Source organism: Rhea americana, unplaced genomic scaffold (genome assembly GCF_003343005.1).
Source record: "Rhea americana isolate MKP2758 unplaced genomic scaffold, rheAme1 scaffold_34, whole genome shotgun sequence".
Lineage (NCBI taxonomy): Eukaryota > Metazoa > Chordata > Aves > Rheiformes > Rheidae > Rhea > Rhea americana.
The window spans coordinates 1538552-1559557 of NW_028186468.1; positions in this window are offsets into that span (position 1 = coordinate 1538552).

Sequence of the window (21006 nt, forward strand, 5' to 3'; positions counted from 1 at the left end):
GGCCTGCGCGGCCCGGCACCGCCGCGTGGGCAGCGGCACCCGCCGCGGATCGCCCACGCCGGCCACCTCCGCGCGGCTCCTCCGCGGCGCCGTCGGCGTTTGCCGTGTGGCATTGGCACCGCAGTAGCCCTCTTGGCCSAGCCCTGGGCCTCTCACCTCCTCTGCCACAAACATGGCTGGTGGTTTCCAGCTTCTCTGACATGGCATCTGTTTTAGACTTTTTACAGAGACAGATTGTCTCCAAATTATATATATATATATATTTTTAAGCTCATACATAACTGGGGCTGCAGTTGGCCAACTGCTTACTGGTCTAGTCTGGTTTTGAGTGTAAAAACAAACCAGCTGAGGCTGCAGAGATTCTAACAAACTGCAGACCCTGGCATGTAACGGAAAGGCTGCCACACTCCTGCTTCTGCTCAGCTACCCTCATGGCTAGCAGAGACTAGAAAAATGCCGAAGATGCAGCAGATCGTACCCGGAGGGTGGTTTGTTACTTCCTCCTGCCTAGAGGATGTTCCTGTGGCCGTAGCAGCTTTGGCTGTGAGTTTGCTTACTCTTGCACGCCAGGTGAGGCTCTGCTGGGATAGCCACTTTGGAGTAGCCATTTCCAGTCCTTGCATAGCTGGCTCTCATTGCTCCCTGCCTCTAGTTCTGGGGCTACTCATCATCCAGTTCCCCCAGGTGCAGAGATACTTCTTACCTTGATGCTGCTGTTGCTCCCAGCTGTGGCCTGCCATTGTCTCTCCCCCTCTGTCCCCGGGGCTGGTCGACTCCCCTCTGTTTTCCTCACCTGCCTCAGCAGGGAGAAGGTGATGAACCTGGCAGGACTCATCTGTCTCCTCCCCAAGGGTGTCCTTCAAAGAACTAGCCTCTGCTGTAGTCATGGCTCACTGCTCCTGCTAGGTTAGTTATAGGCGCTCTCCTCAAAAGCCCAGAGGCTGTAGGAAGCGTTGCTCAGGTTTTATGAGGTGATGTCCTTCGCTCACAGTCAGCGGCAGCCTGGTGCAGTGTGATGCCATAGTGCACGAGTGCTCTGGAACTTTGATCCTGATGTTATGAAGTCATCAAGTATCTCTTGATACTTCTGGTGACAGGAAGGAGGGGTCCCAGGGTCCCAGCCAGGCTTCTCCAGCTCGGTGGTGCTGCTGGGTGTCTTTTGTGTCCACTCTTGATGGAGGTGCATTTTATCGTAAGTATATTTAGTACTGTAATTTCAATGTCACACATTTTATTCTTTGGGATTAAAAGCCCTTTGTAAATCTAAAATCTAGTATTCTGGTTTGTATATCAGTTAGACGATTTTTRTATTCATAAAGATCCCCTTCCAGTAATTTATACTCTATATTTGTAAAGACCTCTTTCCATAATTTTACACTTTTTCARCCTTACTGATTTAACATGCTGCAATTTGCAGTCTGTACATCAGACTTCAGCAGCATTACTCTGTGGATGACAGTGGCAGCTGAAGCAGAAGGTTAAAAAAGGAACATTTGAAAAAGGTACCATTTTATTTCAGGACTTTGAAAAGTTTCATTGGAGGCACACAATACCTCAAGAGGCATACAGATCCCCCTTGAGACGCAGGACAGCTTTGGTCAAACCTCTCAAATTGAACACAGAGGTAAACATTGCCTGTGGTCTCATTCTTTATAGGCTGAGCTCTGACTACAATCTTTGTATTAATTGCCTTTCTGGAGATGCCCTGTTTGGCTCTCTGTATAACAGCACTGTAAGATCTGAGGGGATATCCTGTGTAGTAAAAGTTAGAAAAGAGAACTGCTGAATGGTGTCTTCACAAAACAATGCCTCAAAATGTAATGATTTTTGGAGCATTGCTTATTTTGGAGGCATTCTCTCATATGTTTCTGTAATTTTTAATATCTCATTTTCTTGGCTTTTATTTGAATGAGACGTAAAATTTCAGACTTAAAATATAGCGAGTGCATACAGAATTATATAGGAAAAAATGTTCCTTTAATTAAAAATGAGTATAGGTATTATAGGCAATGACAGAAGCTGATTCATTTTGACACAAAACCTGACACAGATTTTACCTGTCAAATGTATGGTGAAACTTGAGGCAGTATGTACGGTGTGTTTGTACAAGGYGCGTTCCCAGAAGTGGCAGAGGGATACTTAAAATTTTCCTGATTACAGCTATCTTCTCAGCCACATCACTGTTGAGGTGAGTAGCACTTGTAATGACCACATGTCAGAATTAGAGGCTGGTCAGTCAGCCCAGATTTCATAGAATTCCTGCATCTGGACATTCAGCAGATAAGGGAACAGACTCTGGTCTGTGTAAACACATCCAGGCACTGGCCCAGGCACAGGTTTCTAGGCACACTTTTAGCTGGGCAGTGCTCTTTACTTGAAAACACAATAAATAGAAACAAAAGATAAATCCTTTCTTGTAAGGACTCACGAGTCTCTAATTTTGACATAGTGTTGTAGTCAGATTAGAATTTAAAGTGGGAAATAAATTCCTTTAAAATGGAAATCAATTGAATCTCTCTGAAACCAGCCACAAGCCAGTTGCATTGAAACACTGTAGCRTTCAGGTTGACTGGCAGGTAGACCCATTGCAAGAGGAATCCTKCCAAAATTGGCCTGACAGACAAAGATCAAGTCAACTTAGCATGTCTTGAAAATTTCGTTAGTGCCTTCCATGTTTTCTGGGCAAAAAACAAGCTCACAGCTGTTGGCGCTGCTATGTTCTACTGGTGATACGTCAGCCTTCCCATGTTACTCTGCCTATGAGCACAGTAAATAGTCTATTATATTACCTGTGGGATGCGCTAGGTAAATAGATGGAATTATTGCACAGTTATATGGCTTAATATGATAGTGTCTTCATAAACATATGTGGCATTTCTTGTATACTCTGCATTCTTTGCCCTCTTTCCTCTTTTATTACCTGGTTTTAATCCCAGTGTGTATTTTAAATTAAAAAAGGACTGCATTATTATGCAAAATAGTTCTTGGAATATATGTAGCACTAGAATACAGCCCTCGGTAGTGAGTTTTTTGTTTTCTTTAAAAAAATTTGATGAATTTTGAAATCCAAGGATAATACTTTTTATAATAAAAAAGTGTTTAATGTTATTTGTGACAAACAAAATCTCTGTAGGCAGATATGATAATTCTCAGAGGTATTTGGGTACCTAGTTCATACTTGACTATCTTTTTCCTGTTAACATTGATTTCAGAGGGGTTTTGTAGATACAAGGTACTCTTGTATCTTTGGGGATATGTAACTTAGATTTCTTGTGACTGAGATGGCATACCTCACTAGATAGCTAAGGACCTTTCTGGTCTGAATAAAGACTGAAGGAAACTACAAGGGCTCTTTCTGCAATCACATATGTAATGATAATAAAGTATCTGCCCCCTCTATTCTCTCTCCTCCCCATGCCTTAGGCTGCAAAGTAAAGACTTCCACTTAATAGCTACTTGTATATATGGTTAGTTTGATGAAGCGTATTTTAATTTTTTGATTAGGTTTTTGAATAGATTCAGCTATTTTACACTATTCTCAATCAGATGTAATTCATTTAGATTCAGGGCTTCTACACCTGTGTAAAGCAGAATAAATGGGAGGGAAATACAGCCTTTTTTTGTTTACTGTACTTAACCATGTGTGGCATTATAACTTGACTCATTAAGGAGTCATTAACATCTCATTATACTTACGACTGCTTTGTAAACAGTACTAATGCAATAGGAATTGAGAGCCTAATTCCCTCTAGAGTGCTTTAGTCATAGCCATRGTTTTCTTTCTAACTGAAGTGAAAAAGGATTCCCCTATGAGAGATTAGCAGATTCTRCAAATTCTACTAATTGAGTAATGCCATAATTCAAGCATGCTATCATTATGGACCCTCAATACTGAGCCTAAAGTGTGGGCTAGAACTTAATGGAATTATTTGCAGCAAAGCGATAATCTTTGGATCAGTTTGTCTTTGTTACAGCTTCCCAGAGGCTGAGTGGACCAACTACTCTCTGTTACATTGGCTTCCAAAGGATTATTTTTGAAATGTACTTTTGTTGCTAACTCTTAAGAGAAATAAGATATTGGAACTTCATTATGGACCTACTATGCTCAGCTTTTTAAGTCTAAATATTGGGCTTAGAACAGCCATGACACAAAGAAACAGAGCGATAAGAGGCTTCAGTGATGGGAACCATCTCCTTTATTTCCTTTCCTCTGTAGAATCAGTGACATGGCTGGTCTTGCACATTGCGCTAATGATTGGCTTTTGTAGGGTTTATTCAGTGCCAGCTTATGGCAAATGGGATCAATGTAACAGCTCAGAGACTTTGTTTGTGAAGGCAYCTGAAGTTAGTATTGTATATTGCTAAGTAGAAGAGAGAAAGGAGCTGATGCCTCTGGATTCCTGCAGCGAGCCTTGTCCAGTTGCCTTTGTGGCATTATTATTGCTAGGAGGGTGGCTCTTTTTCTTGGTACTGATGGTTCTCCTTGCTGAAGGCAGAAACATCACACATTTCTCTGAATGTTAGTACCAAATTCTGTAGCARCTTTGAGTAATCCAATGTTGTGTGCGTCCTGTTTATTCAAGGAAAGGAGAGGTGGATACACCAGAAAGGGAGGTCCAGATTCTGTTTCACATGGAGACCCAGCTGAGAGACGCTGTTATRGTTGCTGGTGGGAAAATTTAAGTTCCAAAGTTGAAGGCCTCCCATTGCTATCWCAATTTTTATTCTGTGAAAATCCTGCCTTTCTGAGTGAACAGTGAAAAAGTTTCCTGCATTTAGAMAGTTTGGGTTTTCCTCCTTCAAGCCAAGTTGTTTGTATTTGAACACTGGCAAGAGCCTGCACCTGTTTGTGAGCTTGTGGCCCAAAGATGATCTCAGAAGCTATGATATATGTGAAGAACGGACAGATTTCTCAGAATCAGCTGTGAAATTAGATTGTATGTCCTGGCCTAAAAGCAGTAATTTCTTGCACATGTAAACCTTTACCAATARTAAAGCAAGACCTCTTCTGCTACACAGGAGAAATATAGCTATTAAATATAAAAGCCATCTTTGAAAGCTGGGAAAGCATTCTGGGTAAGCATCATTCTCTGCTTGCCCTGTTCTTGCATTATTTCCTAGTCCGCTGCCATCTAATGTTGGAGATGAGATAATGGGGCATGGTGGTTCTCTGGTCCAACCTGGTAGGAAGAACCATTTTTCTGGCAGAATTTGGGCAAATAGGGCTCTGTTCTTCCCTTACATTCACACCCATCCTCCTTGAAGTTTGCCAGAAGATTTCTTTTCTTCCCTTTCTATCCTTATCTGGATGATCTCAAAGAATAGAGGAAATATATTAAAAAAGAGTAGTAGTATGAGAGAGTTGGGGAAAACTGCAGAATACTGACGTTTCTGCAGAGTACAGGGTATTTTGAACATGTGATTCTCATGAGTGGGATAGGCGCAGTGTAGGTGCAGACTAGTACAGCATCAGAGTGAAGGTAAAGCATGTTCTGCAGAGGCATTAAAAGCTCTCTCAGTTCGAGAGAGAGGAATGGGAGGTTATGACAGGATGCTGACTCCTGCATAGAGCTCCAGGCACTGCTGATTTTGATGACACAAAGTCATTCTTTGCCATTGCTCCAGAAGAAGAGGTGATGGCACAGAATGGATTGTGCCTGGTCACTGGGACTGTCACGGAGCTTCTGACATTACTTACTGCTTTTTCAAATTTTGAGATGGGATGAGAATCAAGCATCGATCAATCAATCTGTCACTGCCAGATAGGGTTGCTGGGAAGACCAAGTGGATTTATCAATGCTAAACATTGGATTCGCATATCCAAATAGCATCTTTCCACAAGCCTGAAAACATCAATGCAGGGCACAAGTGGCTGTTATATATGCTAAGGGCCAAACCTTCACCTGTGTAGAAGTGCAGAACTTAACTTTAGTCTATGATCTCTATCCAGTGGTGCACTTCTATGAACTATTGCTATTTGAGATAGTATTATTTTCCTGGAAGTGATTGTTTCTGGACTGTCTTGTCACTGCATAATTTCTGGCTGCAGTAGTGTTTGTCTATCTGTCTATTTGAGATGCTAGAAGGATTTGGAGTTTGTAGAGCTCTCCTGCACTCCATATACCAGCCTRCTGTGAGCGTACACAAGCCTAAGGTGTGTATCTCTTGTGGCCCTGACGCAGAAATGCATTGATAGTGCTGCCCTGAACTGAGTAGGCTCTAGTATGTGCTTCAGTGCTTTTTCTTGAATCAGARTCTAAACTGGGGTTACTAAAATGGCAATTTTATTAGGGAAGCTGGAGCAGAACTCTTTTAGATTGTTGTGGTATAGTTTGACTGAAACAAATGTGTGTCTGGCCTTCATATATAAAGTTCTAATCTGTGCGCTGCTATGTAGACATATATGAAAATTGGTAGAAAATGCAGTYGGTTAGGAATGGCATCAGTGTATCCTGTGTATCCTATATACATGTTTAAGTGACTGACAAGATATAAGGGAATGGTGAGTCAGGCTCATGGTTTGTTCCTAGCATTTGTAACATCCTGCCTGTTTCTCAGCTCCTCTGTGGTGCCAAAGTCAGGCACAGACCTGTTTCATTAGGTGAAAAACCAGCATTACCTATATTGCTTTTCACCAGAAACTTTTAAAAAGTAGCTTAAAGTAGAGAGGTATTAACAATCGTAGTAAGCAGAGAGAATTCTTTTTCTTACATGACACATTCCAGTATTTGCACCTTTAGTGGGAAAAATGGTTCAGCCTTTTCCTTCTTTTTTGGGACTTCTCAATTCTATTTGTAAAAGGTGGATTAAAAAAAATTAAGAAGCATGCCGTTTTCAAAACATTCTTTCTGGTTAACAAGCATTTTATTGTTATCACTTTGACTACTCTGTGAGTAGTATATTCCTTTGTGAGAAAGTCTGGTGAGATTAGGGGTTGGCTACTGCCCTCTAGTGATAACATAAGTTTCATGATTTTCTAACGTTTCCAGCTCTGTTTTTTTTTCTTTTTCATTTTTTTTCTTTTTCATAATCAAGTTGCTACAAATTACCTTTCTGTATGGTCAGGTTCATTAAAYTGGGTATTATGAAACAGTGCCCAATTCAAGAGCACCAAGTGACAATATGGAMTGTCCTCAGTGTGACCACCAGCTGATACATCTCTAAAAATACAGTCCACRCATACTGCCTTGTTAGGTATTTATATTATCATCTAGGATAGTACTTTCCCATTTCCCTACAAAGTAACTTASCTGGCTTTGAATGAGCTTCTTGATTGGTTTGTCCTTAAAAGCATTACCACATTTTAAACATCTTGTTTTGATAATAAATGTCACCTTCCTTTCAAAATACTACTACTACTAATAATAATAATAACAACCAGTGGGAAAAAATGTAGCATAAAAACAGGAAATAAGAAAGTATTTAGTTCAAATAATGATTTAATTGAGAATTTGTCAGTAGAACCAGTAGAACTAGAATCTTCATGTTTTTTCTCTATCCTAAAATGAATAATTGCCTCATAATTAAAAAGTAGGGTATATRCTTTTTTCACACAAGTTGTTGATTCAAAGCACCTGCATTCCCTAACTAAATTCTCCTCCAGTTAGTCTAATGCACAGTTCTGCTGTTGGCATTAGAGGGCAGTCTTGAGTGTTTATTTTATTTTTTTTGCTTACCAGTCTAGTTAAGATCTAATTTGAAGCAGACTAGGAGATGGACATTTTGGTTGTATTGCCCTGGCTAAATTCAGTACAGTTTGAGCTTACTCCCTGAAATCTGCCTCTTTAAGTTTAGCCGCTAGCTGTGCTGCTCATCAGCAGACATCAATAACAACATGTTAGGGACAGCTGTGTGGTTTTGCAGATAAAGTGGCTGCAATTACAAAATCCACAGAGCAACAAGTATATTGAGCTAATTGGACTATATAATAAACACATAAGGAAAGATAGTTACCTTTACTTTTGTCCTGGAAAATTAATTGAATGTTTAACTACTTTGACTTGTTTGGGGCAAGACAACTTAGCAAAATGAATTTATTTAAATTCYCTCCAAAGTTACACAAACAATTTCAGTTTTTGATTCAGGGGCATAAGCCCATCACCTATTTGAACAGTACAGCCCTTTTACTCTGTCACACCTTTTGTTCTATTGCTTCTAGATCCAAAAATACTGCTTATCATCATCTTTGGCTACAACAACTTTTTATTTTGTCACTTCTCTTTCAGAAAGTAGAGTTTGTAGAGCAAAGGTTACTAAAGTTCTTGGCATCAGCTGTATGATGTAGGAGGAAATCAGCGGCAGCAGCCCAGTCTGTATTGTGTAATTTACTGACATATTTAGACATATGTTTAGGTAATAAAATGCTTTATCTACTGATCTGACTGCTTCCCATAGAGTAAAAATTGCCTKTTTTAAAATAGTATCTTTAAGAGAATTTTATAGGATCATACCTTATAAGTGTGTGAGAATAATTTGAAAAGCCCAGATTTATATGGAATATAAGGAAACATTCTGGAACAAATAGATAGCAAATGATTTTTTGTGAACATGAGATTGCAGAGGATAGTGATTCATCAGCTAACTGAGGAAAGGGGAAGAGTGAAAGAGGATGGATGTAAAAATGGTTAGATAAGAGAAAAGCACGTTTCAGATACTGTTTCAGATACTGAATCACTTATGCCTAAATCATATTGACAGCTACCCCAGATTACGAGAAATGTTCCAAATTCTACATCACATGTCTTGAAATGATCTTGAATGTTCCTAAAAATAGCTTGGCACTGGAGATGCCAGTTTCTTTTGTAGTTTCCCTAAGTTGTCAGCAAAATTATTCACCATGAGAAGCAGTGCTCTTACCCGCATCTCCATGGGAAGATGATGTATGTCTGCTGCTACATAGTACTAACAAACTGCAGCCTCTCAAATTCTATGATTTTTAGTGTGTCCTAGATATCTTTGAACAAAACATAATTTTTGACTGACAATTAGAGAAGCAGGAAAGGCTCATTTCCACTAAACTTAAMGTTTGGCTGTTCAAAAAAGAGAACAATGATCTCAGAAAGTACTGTGCTAGTGAAACGGAGKTTTCCAGGTGATGGGGTAAACCAGTAACTTTAGGGTAACTTGAGTATTCCTTTAATCTGCCTAGTCCTGAATCAGGCAGTGTTTTTCTGTCTCAGACTCTATCCAGATGTGTCCAGACAGCCTCCTTCCTCTGTTTCCAGATAGATCTGTGCAGAGAGGATCTTTGTTTTTCCCACACTTACCAGAATTATCCAAATTCCAGCAAAAGCTAGGAATCTGGAAAAACTTGATTTCCTCTAAAATCAACCCACAGGAATGCCGTTGGATACTAGATAGAGAGGAATTTCTTTAGTTTCTTTACGAGTGCAACATCTGAAATGTAAAATCCCAGTTACCTTGGACAAATAGCTGTTCCACATCCACCAATCAGTCTTCAGTATGACCAACAGCTCTGAGAGCAACTAGAAAGTCCTTAGAAGAGTTGCCTCAGTAGCTGGGAACCTGATAAATGGCAACTCAACAAAAGTGATTGACTCTGCCGCTGCCTGAGCTCATCCCATGCTATAGCTTTTTGTGGAAGAACTTGCAGATGTCTGGTATACAAGTCAAATGTACCAGAACAATGCACTGTACTTAAAAAAAGCGTGAACTACTACCTAAAACCACACAGTCAAAGGAGGGAAGTTCATTTCAGGGAACAGCATCTTAACAACTTTCTCCTACTTTATGACTGGTCTCTTCCTTCCTTTGGAGACAGTAGTCTCCAGAGCCTCATGGTTTGTCAGGCTGTCTTCAGACACTCTCCTCTTCCCTGCTCATGGTTGCCAATGTGCACAGCCTGCAAAAGAGGGAACCCTTTAATAATTAACAAAAGTTAAAAATTGAATTTAATCTCTGCACTTGAATCTTTTTAACCCTTCTGCCTAATTTGACAATTGGCAATCCTATGTGAAGAAATTGAGTGAGAAAGGAATCGTGTCATAGCAGATGAACGATTGATGAACCGATAGATTGATGACTATTAAAAGACTGTGAAGCACATTTAGCTACATGAAGTATTTATTAATCGTGTATTAGCATCAAGGAAACAATCCTTGTTGTCCTTTTGACCACTGTGATGGGAGTAGGGGACAGGAAGAAATGAGTCCAGGAGTATTGAGAGGCTAGATAGACATGATCATGCTTGGTGGCACCTGGAACAGAATTGTTTAATTTTAAATTACAGCTGTACTATTTTTATCAAGCAGAAGTTTCCTCCAGTTTTATAAGTTCCTGTATTATAAGTTCTGTTGGATCTTCACCTTGGTCTATGGATGTTTTTCTTTTTATGTGTTATGGAAAAATCCAAGCTTTTCAGTACACTAGGTGTGTTGACTAGAGAGGGTGCCACTGATTAAGTTATTCTGCTGCTGATGTCCACACTGGAGTATTTTAGGTGTGCTTTGATCACAGTTGAGGGAAATCCTTAACTATGATCAGTGAAGTTWACCATTTAAAAGATACCTTTCACAGAACAATTCTAAAAGTATAGAGTGATTCCATACACATTGTGTGCTACTTTATATCCAAAGGAGTGACCGTCAAGTTGTCTTTTGGAGGCAGGGTTTCTGATTCTTTATTTATGGTCTCTGCATGAGGTAGCGTTCCAGTCGCCTGCTGCTCTTTAGGTGTTTCTCAAACTATTCTTGGTTTGTTACAGGTGTCTTATTAGGAATCCCTCTAGTTATGGCATTAACTTTTACAATAGGATAAAATATTTTTCTTTTGACTTTAGGCTTTGTCTGTATGGRGAAGTTTTCTCGGTGCCTCTCTGCTCTGTACAGAGGAGTACTCAAGTTTGGGCAGCAGATACTGTAGGCTGTGATACACGGGTATATTTGTTGCATGGTGCAGGGCAACAAGGGGATGGAAGAAAAGGAGCCATAGCTACTGTCACACTTGGTCCTGGGCATTTTATTTCAGAATGAAAGTGATTTTATTACACAATCACTATTTCCTTTTAATTTCCAAGTAGTTCGTGTGAATTTATTGGAGTCATCCTATTAACACCAGAGGGCATTAAATCATGTTTCTGACAGCACTGAAAGTCTCTGTTTACCTATTGGCAGTTTCAGCCTGTTTAATGTTTTTCTTTATGCTTGCATGTTCATATTCTTGATTTTTTGGAACTGGACTTAGAACCATTGTCAATATAAACTTTGCTTGTTAATTATACTGATCTTTTGCATCACGTAAATATTTATGCCCAAGAAAAATGTAAATTTATTTTTTAAGGCAACCGATTACTGAAAAAGGTTTGTGTTTTTCAGATATATGTGGAATCAATAGGCTAAATTCACCTCTGTTGTAATTCTGTTGAACTTACRGACTTTACACTAGGGATAAATTTGAGCAAATGTTTCCAGCAGCCATCAGTCAAGTCTAGTCTGTAACCGCAATGTTACAGAAGCTCTAAATTATGTCTTACAGATCTGTTTTGTAACAGACAAAGAGATTTCTCCCTTATTTGCAGCTCCTGGGTGCCTAAAAGGCTGGTCGAGCTGCAGAAATATGTTCTAATGCTGGTATTCTGTGTGAGCAATTGCCAGAGAGATGTCAGAAATAGGATCCATGAGAGAGCCAAAGGTCTAGGAAGATGTACCATGCGGTGAGGCAGGRGGCAGGGAGCACCCAGCTAGCACCAATGGAGATGTCTGCTCCACAGTGGCCTACAGAGATACTAGCTCACATCTTGGAAACAGCAGAACCTGTTCACCGGCATAGACATTTTGGGGCCCTGCTATGTGGCAAATTGTAGAAATACCTAGGAACTTCTAACCCAGTACTGCTTGGGAGATAGCAGTATAACAGTTAGTTAGAAGAGACTTTTCTCATGGTCTCTTAGAAGTATAACCCAGTGTTACTGTAAATATGCTACTTCGTTTTGCTTTTTGAAAAGCCATAGGTGACCAGAAAAGGAAAAGCATCAGCTTTTATACCTTGTTCAGAAAACAGATATTCTTTATTGGAAATTTTCTTACTACGCCGTAGTACATACCTTTTATTTATTTATTTATTTATTTTTTATTTAGAGTGTATTTTAATTTGCTGCTGTTGTGTTATCAAGCAGCAGTTGGAGCAGCAGATAAAGAGTGGCCCCAGGGAAAGTAGCTAAAGGTAGAAGGAGGAAGATAATAGAAAAAAATTTAGGAAGAAAAGCGGTCTAGTTTTCTTGATTAAATCTATTATACTGAGACATAATATTTCTAGGGAAGCTGGATTAACAGAGTCGTCTTTAAATATACCAAAGAGAAAACTCAGGAGAGTACTGTGGGGAATTGTCCAAGCCTGGTAAAAGGGAGAAGTTGCTTAATAGGCAATTTTCCATTTGTAACCTCTATTATTTCACTGATCATTGTGCATTAGCAGCAGTGGCTGTGATAGCAGAAGTTACAATTTTTTGGGGTCAGACAGTTCTCCCTCTTTTTCTGAGAACTTAATCCTCCAGCACTATTTCAGGAGCGCTTGTGCCTTTATTTAGCATTTAGTAAATTTTAGTCTCTAGACACACAGAAGTGTCTTTTCACAGAAGGAAAATTGCCAGTATTAAACATCCATGAAGAATATTGCTATAAAGTTTAGGATTTGTTGAAATTTGAAGTCAGTTAAGCTCAGGTACTTCTTTAAATCTTCTTCTAAATAAAAGACTGCATTTAAAATGAGGAAATTTTCAGTGGAATTTGTACTCTTAAATCTGTGTGAAAGGTTTCTCCRTAAGTGCTTAGCTGAATAAGAAAGTAGCCGAACAGCTAAATAAGCTGTGAAAGCACGTGCATGAGAGGTGATACAATCTGATCTTTAAACATACTGTGAAGATTGGTGAACAATCAGGAGTATCTCCTGCAGAATGAGGAAAGCTCTTCAAACAGATACAGACTTGTTGTACCGATATTAGATTTAGAATAAAAAACATTTGAATTTTTCAACTATTTGACCTATTTTTTACAGTCTTTTTGGTAGAAAATCGTATTCTCTTTATCTGACCTTTTCAATGCTTATACATTAATCAAAAAAGGAGCTGAGGCTCAAACAGCTTTGAGCCTCACCCCAAGTGTGTCCTGCTGCAGAAGTAGACTCCAGACTCTGGAGTTAATCACAAAGCTCCCTGGGTAGTGCATGAGGTAAGTTGGATCCCTCAAAACAGGATCCAGAGCCAGGACATTTTTAGATCACAGCTCAGTAGTTACTCTCACCAAGCATATAGGAGACAATGGTTATATTACTTCTGACRCAAATGCACCGAGGCCTGCTTTCCTTTGAATAGTTTTTCCTATGTGTGTAGTTTTCTTTGTTGGATATTTTTGCTTCTACAGCTACATCCATGTTGCTTTCCAGCTGAGATTTTTCAAATTCTGCATGATTACCATTCATCTTTTTGATGTGTTATGCTACGAATCAACCTCTCAGTGCCTTCAGGTGAAATCTGTTTTATTCTGAGAATACTTTAAGTCTATAGCAATGCCTGAGAAAATGCAGACCATATACCATCCGATACTGGGAGACTTAATTATGTTTTACAGGGTTTGGTCAAGAGCAGTCCATCTGACTACTATAGTTCACAGTTCATCTGAGACCAAACAGAGTGTATTTAACTTGGAGTGACATGTAAGCTGAGTCCTGGACTTTGCTCTTCACTGATCTTTCATTCTACATGTTATATAAGTGCGTATTTAAAATCACAAATTATCTATTTGGAGATTAAAAAAAGTCAACTTTTTCAAGGGAGTGGAGGGAGAGGGAGGCTGTTTTGGTGGTGGTATTAAATGGTCTGTCATGCTAACAGTACCAGTCAAAAACCTGCTGACATGTCAAGCATAGACTAATACTTGGCATTGGTCATCTTTCCAGAATATTCTCTGCTCTTATGTGGACTTTGTCTCCGGTCTTCTTCATGTCTTCCTGATTCACATCTCCTTTCTTGTACTACTTTAGACATTTGGCTCTGCTCACAGTATCGGAGTGCTGTCATGCTCTGTACGGTAACTCTCTGTCAGTGTGATGGGGAGCCCATCTTTGCTAGGCAGATTTTCATTGCTTTGTCAGAAGTTAGTTCTGGATCTTCCAGTAGCATCTTGCTAGATTTCTTTTGCCCCAGATCCAAATGACAGTGTAGTCTCTTGTTAAAGATTTGCTGAGTTTCCCCAAACCAGCTCTTCATGTGCCACCACTTTTATAGTTTCCCCTTTCTTTTTGTATGCAAAAACGTATTACTTACGCGTCTCAATTTTATGAGGCACCTTACTGTTCATTCTTCTAGAATAAAGCTTCATAGTTGGCTTCGCCTGCCTCAGTTAWCTGGAAACTCCTACAAAGTGCTTTTGAACTGTCATCAGAAATTAGGCTGCTTTCTGATTGCCCTCCTTTTTGATGGGGCTCAGTGCTTGCATGAAAAGCATGGTTTAAACCTGCTGCAAGGTGGTTCTCTTAGTTTCTTTTCCTGGATTTAGTAATCACTATGAGCCAGAACTGTGAGAGAGGTCCATGTCTTTTGGTGTCTGAGCTCTATGTGCATAGCCTAGGGCTAGTTTTGCAGCAGCCTGTTAAAGATCTGATTGCCTTCAGGAGCATCTTGCTTATGGCCTCTCATTATCGGCACAGATGTGATGGGCAGTCGGGTGAGGACAAGATGAAGGAAGGGACCTGTAGTGGCTCAAGAGAAACTGTGGAAAAAGTGTGGTTGGACTCATGAATTCTGGTTAGTAGCATGGTGAAGTGGCTAGCTCCTTGAGGAACAGTTTATGGAACTGATGGATTGATTTTAATGGAGCAGAGTATTTTATTCAGGAAAACCTCAAGGAACAAAATTGGGTTACTTACAAATCACTTGAAGTGGGAAGCCTAGAACTACTACCACTTCCAAATTTCCTGCCAGATGTTTTTCTGGATCTGTGCCTTGCAACTAGAGACTCTCCTAGTAAGAAAGGTGTGCTGATTTTTTTGATTGTTTTGTTTACTTTCTTTGAAATTAGTTTTTAAACTAGATACCTGCCCTCTACTGTTATTCAAGAAACTCTCTCATTGGAATACAGAGTTTTAGCTAAATACACATTACACTGTACAATACACTGATAGAGTCAGTACTCATTTTGCATTTTTTAGATAAAATGTGAGCATTTTCTTCTAAAATTATTGTAAAATGAGAGCCAGCTTTTGTAACCACCTCTCTTCTTTATTAGGTTCTCTCTTGTCTCAATTATTCTCTCCCAAGTAACCTCTAATCACCTCCGCCAATGAGGGCAGAGCAATCCTATTTTGTCCCCTCAGGGCACCTCAGCATTTGTGAATGGTTAACTCTGATCTCAGATAGCTCTTTGCATTCTTGCAGGAAACCCAAGCCAGCGACATTATTTTAACCTTTTACCTACATAACTTTTCCAATAACAACTACTATTCAGCTCTGCTGTGTGTACCTTGTGCTCTGTTTAGAAAGCCTGGGGTGTATTCCTAGGAAATTCGTGTGCTTGTTAGCTGCAGGAGGCAATCTTCCCTGACGCATTATTTTGCAGTCTTAGCTGCTTAAGAAATTGCAGATACAAGCACTTTCAATAGTTTTGTAGTTTATGCATGGGTACATATTGCTCCAAGAAGCAGTGTCACAATGGGATTGGCAAATAAAGTTTGAAAAAGAGTATAGGCCTGAATTGCCACAACAGTCTGATGAAATGCTGTGGAAAAGGCAATGTTGCAAGTCAGACAGAGGTGAGTCTCAGCCACTGCACTGTGAGTGTGAAGGGGACAGGACAAGGCCCACTGAAACATGATCTGGTGAAGCCTCAGAAAGTATAAAGGTCACAAAAGTCTGTCTGAGGTGTGGGAGGCCTTATCACATCTCTCCTGCCTATGTTGCTAGTGACCCAGAGAAAGGAGTCCAGTTCAATCTGGTTGTACAGATTTAATGTGATTTGTGCGGTCAGRATAGTTAGATGGGTTTTGCTGAATGCTATGTTTAAAATACGGTTTGTGTCCCTGCAAAGCTTCATAAACCTGACCTTGTCTACTCACAGAAACAAAATAGGCACTGATGGATAGTTGTGGGAAAGGCACTTGAAATATGTTGGCTGCGGCATACACAGGTCGTAGAGATGTGATGAAATACATGTGAAGTATTAGACTGCAGAAGTCAAGTGAGCAGAGAGGTTTCTCTTAGCCCTGTGATATTGCTGCTAAATAGGCAGACAATAGCAGTAGGCAGGCTTCTAGATAGGACAAAATATTAAAAGAATGATACCATAGTGGTATCAGTTGTGGTAGTCATGGGCTGGTGGAGGAGAGGCATCTTTCAACCCTACAAATTCATTTCATTTTTTGAATGCAGTAATTAACTGATTGCCCAGTACCACTCASGTGTGCAGTTCTGCGAGTTTGCCAGGACTTCTGCCTGGCGTTCTGCCTGGGCAGCGTTGTGCAGGTGTGGCCCGTTGGCAAGCTACCCTGTGTCTGCATTTTGTGGGAGTGCTGTGCTGCCGAGATGTGCTCAGGCAGCTGTACAGTACAAAAAGGTATAGAGCCACCAGATGGCACTCAGGAATATGCAGCGGGGTTCCTGGGTGAGCAGCATGCTTCTAGGCATGGCCAGCTCCAGTGCTAAGTTTGGGGGCTCCAGGACCCCCACACTTCCAGGCATGGAAAGCCCCAGCACTGAGCTTGGGGGCATCAGGACCGTATCTCATTTGTGGGAGCTGGTGCTGCCCAGCTGATTCCCACACAGCGTCTCACTAGCAGATCTGCTCTTAGCTACTGGAGATCTGCACAGCTCTTCCCCTGGAGGACCATAGCTCATCTGAGAGTGTCTCATGTATTCTCCTCCAGTAGCTTTCAGTAATACRGACTGCTGAAGGCATGATACCTGTGGCAATTGTATCAGTAATGCTGGTGGAAAAATAAGAGTGAAAACAGATGTATTTTAAAAAAATCTGTCCATTGCTTYGCAGCATTGGAAACAAAGAGATGATGATGTACTATTTAGCCTGTGGCAGGTGTCTGCAGATTGCAGTTGTTCTGATAATACGTTTTTGATTTGGTGAGAATGTGGAAAAAATGGAAGGATGGGAATAATTCTGACTTCWGTTTTCTCACTGAAACAAAGATTCTGGAAATTTGCACCGGCTTGAATGAACAACCCTTTGTGCTTTCRGTCTTTGTTAAAATTAAATTTAGTTTGAAAGTGTAGTTGAAATGACTGAGGCTGAACTCGCTTGTTTTGAAAATGTGGGAAGAAGACACTTGGTTTTGGAAAAATAAAGCGCACTCTTGAGTAGATGGTGAAATAGAGGTATGAAATTGATTCAGATTGAATAGTTTTACTAAACTGCAGGTAAAAGCATGATAACCTATAGGTCATGAGTTTGAAATATCTGTGTACTCAGGACTTAAAATACCAGTTGTTAAAATTAAATTGTTTTCACAATAAAGTCTGTTTCCTTCAGGGAATATAGAGTATGTTTGACTTAGATGCCTTTTGGCTTATACATCTTAAGATTTCTGTGCACTGTTCTCCTTTCCTCCCAGTTACCCTGAGGGCCAATAACACAGCTGAATAAAAGATACTTAAACACAAAGTAGAAAGGAAGTATTTCATTATGTGAAGCAGTCAAGCTGTGAAATGTTTTGCCATAGATCAACATGCTGTTGCTATTAATTACTGTAGCACCTASTGGGTCGCTTTTGGATCTGGTGCTTATAGGTTCTGAGCAAAAATATATTCTCACCCCAAGGAGCTCAGCCTGGATCAAAGGCTAAACACATTTCAACAGGCTAGAAGGAGACAGTGAGAAGCTGTAGAGAAGCTGTAGTACCGCTGGATAGATAGCAGTCCCAGTATACTGATAGCCTAAATTCAGCAGTTTCTCTGAAGGCCTTCCAGTGTAATAGTGCATAAAGAAGGCACTGAGATGAAAGGAAGGAGGAAAATGTGGAAGCAGTTTGGGAAGTCAGTGCATAAGTGTGGGTGTCAGTGGTTAGGAGAGGTGGAGTGCGCATACTAGGAGGGGAGAATGGCAGGTGGAGGTGCAGGGGAAGGGGAAGGAATGGAGCAGGTGTGAGCTACATCAATCATTCAGATGGTCTGGAGTTACCAGGGCAAGCAAAGAGTTAGAGAAAAGAGCAGCGTAACAGGGAGTAAAGGCCTTTAAGGACATAGGGGAGCAGCTGATCCTGTTTAGCAAAACAGCACAAGAGTGCTGAGAGTCAGCCCAGAAACTTAATTCTCACTTGATAGACTAGGCCTGAGCATAGATAGAGTGGATAGGATTAGTGGCTCTTACTAGRACTGCTTGGTTGTTTGAGGAGTGGTCCTGCAGAAGAACTGTTTCTAGTTGGTGGTTTCCCCTGCTGGGTTATTTGGAGGGAAGTACTGCTGCTTAATCTGAAAGAATGCTGAGGTATTTTGTTTGGGGAGCTGATTTTTTTTTCCTGTTTATGGAATAAGCTCTGTCTGAAAAAGCTTTGTTTTGTTTTCTATTGGGTAGTAGTGGTATTTTTTGTCCTAGGCTGGAAGCAAGATCAGACCCTATGAAGATAAGAAGATTTTTCATCTGGTGATAGGAGAGAATGAGAGGAGATTTGTGGGGAAAATATGTACCATTAAATTTTCTTGGATGAAATCAGTAAGCTTATGGGTGCAAAGGCTTTGTGGTAGGKGCAGGGGCCAAACTGAAGAATGTGGCCTCTCTGAGGAGAACTCTGTTGTAATGAAGATCACCCTTGTTGTAGGACTGCTCTCAGAGATGCTCTGTAGCATCAATACAGAAGGCAGGTGTTTGTAGACTAGTAGGACTAGGTTAGCTGGAGAGAAAGGAAAAAGAATCTAAAGTAGAAGAGGATACAGGATAGTGAGAAATAGTACCATGCTAATGGATAAGAGAAGGTGACCCCAAGAAAAAAAAATAGCTGAAGTGCAAGCATTGTTTGCTCTCTGGATTTTGCGGGGTGAAGGAGTGTCTCAGGGGTGCAGCCAGGAGATGGTGGCCACAGAGGAGTGTACATAAGAAAGGAGTTGGAGAGGATGCTGTTTGCAGAGGACATTTAAATTAATGTTACAAACAGAACAGTTAAAACTAGAAGTCTGCAAGTTGGATGAAGTTGTAATGATAATTAAACATATAGCTGTGGGGGACAGGGTGGATCCTCAAATGAAAAACGAAAATGCTGTCGATGTTAGTGAAAAGTTGAGAAGACAAGAGGAAGGAAGGTCTTGAAACTGGTAGGAGAGATCTAGGTGAAGTTCAGGTAATATCAGCATAGCAGAGAAGAGATTGTACAGGGCTGCTTAGAGGTTATAGAGATAGTGGGTACTGCAAGTAGCAATAATACAGCAGGACCTTCTTACGTCTGTTCTCCTCCCTCCCTCCCTTTCTTGGGTTTGATCCAGGATGAGAAGTGTGAGAACATGTAGATACTATACTGGATTTTCAGGTTAAGGTGTATTTGTCTTTGTAAGTCCGGCTACAGTGCTTGAAGGCAGAAGCATGAAGTATGATTAAGCGTCTCTTTCTCGATGCATTTTTAAATGTAGTGATATTCTTTCAGTCAAAGTGTGTTGGGTTTTGGCATAATTTGGGACTGTTTTGGACTTCGACTGCAAACAAAACTATGCCTGGTTTAATTCTTGACCTCATGGTCCATAGAGTACATTTATTTGCCCTGAAGTTTTCCCTGCTTGTTCTGTGACTCCTAAGCAGAACAAATATTTTCCTTTTGTCTCTTTGAAACATTCTCAGAGGAAAAAAAATAAATACGTCAATGGTTAATAATGCCCCCACACTAATTTATCAAATGGCTTTAGATATCTATTTAGTCTAATGAAATTGTTTTGTTTGTTCAAGCAAACTTTCAGTTTTTGTGCAGAGAGATATCMTTTTGCACCACGCTGTTCCAAAATGTGTTAAGAGCAATAAGTACTAAGACATGAAAGCATAAAATCGATGTCATCTATAACTACAAATCCAACCAATAAACGAAAAAGGATCTTTTCTGAAGACAAGAGTAAATACATGGTGCTTCTGTGATGTCTGATACCAGTCTACCTGAGTACTTTATCCCTGTTCATGTAGTAGTGCCTGAGCGATCTGCAAAGCAGCACTTGGTAGTTAAGCTTAATTTTAGAGGATGGGAAACCTGATACTGAGTGGCTTGGTCAAGAGTCCCTAGATAACCCTAAGTGWCAAGTTCATGCCCTAATATCTGGCCCTTCATAGTATGTTGATTATTGATAATACAGGGAACTGAGCTATCTAAACCTGCCTAGATACATTAGATGCCTAATGCTTAGAGCAAGCAAAATTCAGCTTTGTCCAGACTGCTGAAAAATGTTGAGCACCCAGAACCAACCATTTGTAATTGGTAAAATAGGGCTGCCAGAGCAAACGTAAATCTGTGGCTACACATAAGGAGGGGGGAAAAAAAATTGGACTTGAAACTGTGGGCTTCATCGCTTAGGGACAACAGTTAAAATAGAGACTTAAAACGGGTAGAAAAGCCATGACTTGGACAACTGTGGTTAGTGGAACTCAGGGGAAATAAACAAAACTTTGAGTTATTGAGAGTAACTCATTTGCAATGAGTTACTCTGCATGTTTCAGAAGCAGGACAAGGCACTCAAATAGAATTTTTTTCAGAGGATATTCAGGATCAAAAAGAAGTCATGAAGCAGTAAAATAACTTCAGAAATAAAATATTCCCCACGGGTATGTAAGTTAATTTAAAAGCATGTCACTCTGCATAAAAAAATTGTCAGTAAATGATCAACTTCATATATTGCACCCTTGCAACAAGAAGAATCCCTTGGAATACAAGCAGATTTCAGGATAATGTAAACAGGTTTCCCAAAAGAATTAGGTCAGGAATAGAGGCAATTTCCCCTTAATGCTTCTGAGTGTTATGAGAACATGTCCAAGATGTCAAAGTTAGTATCTTTGGAAGTGGTCCATGCCTCACTTCATTTTA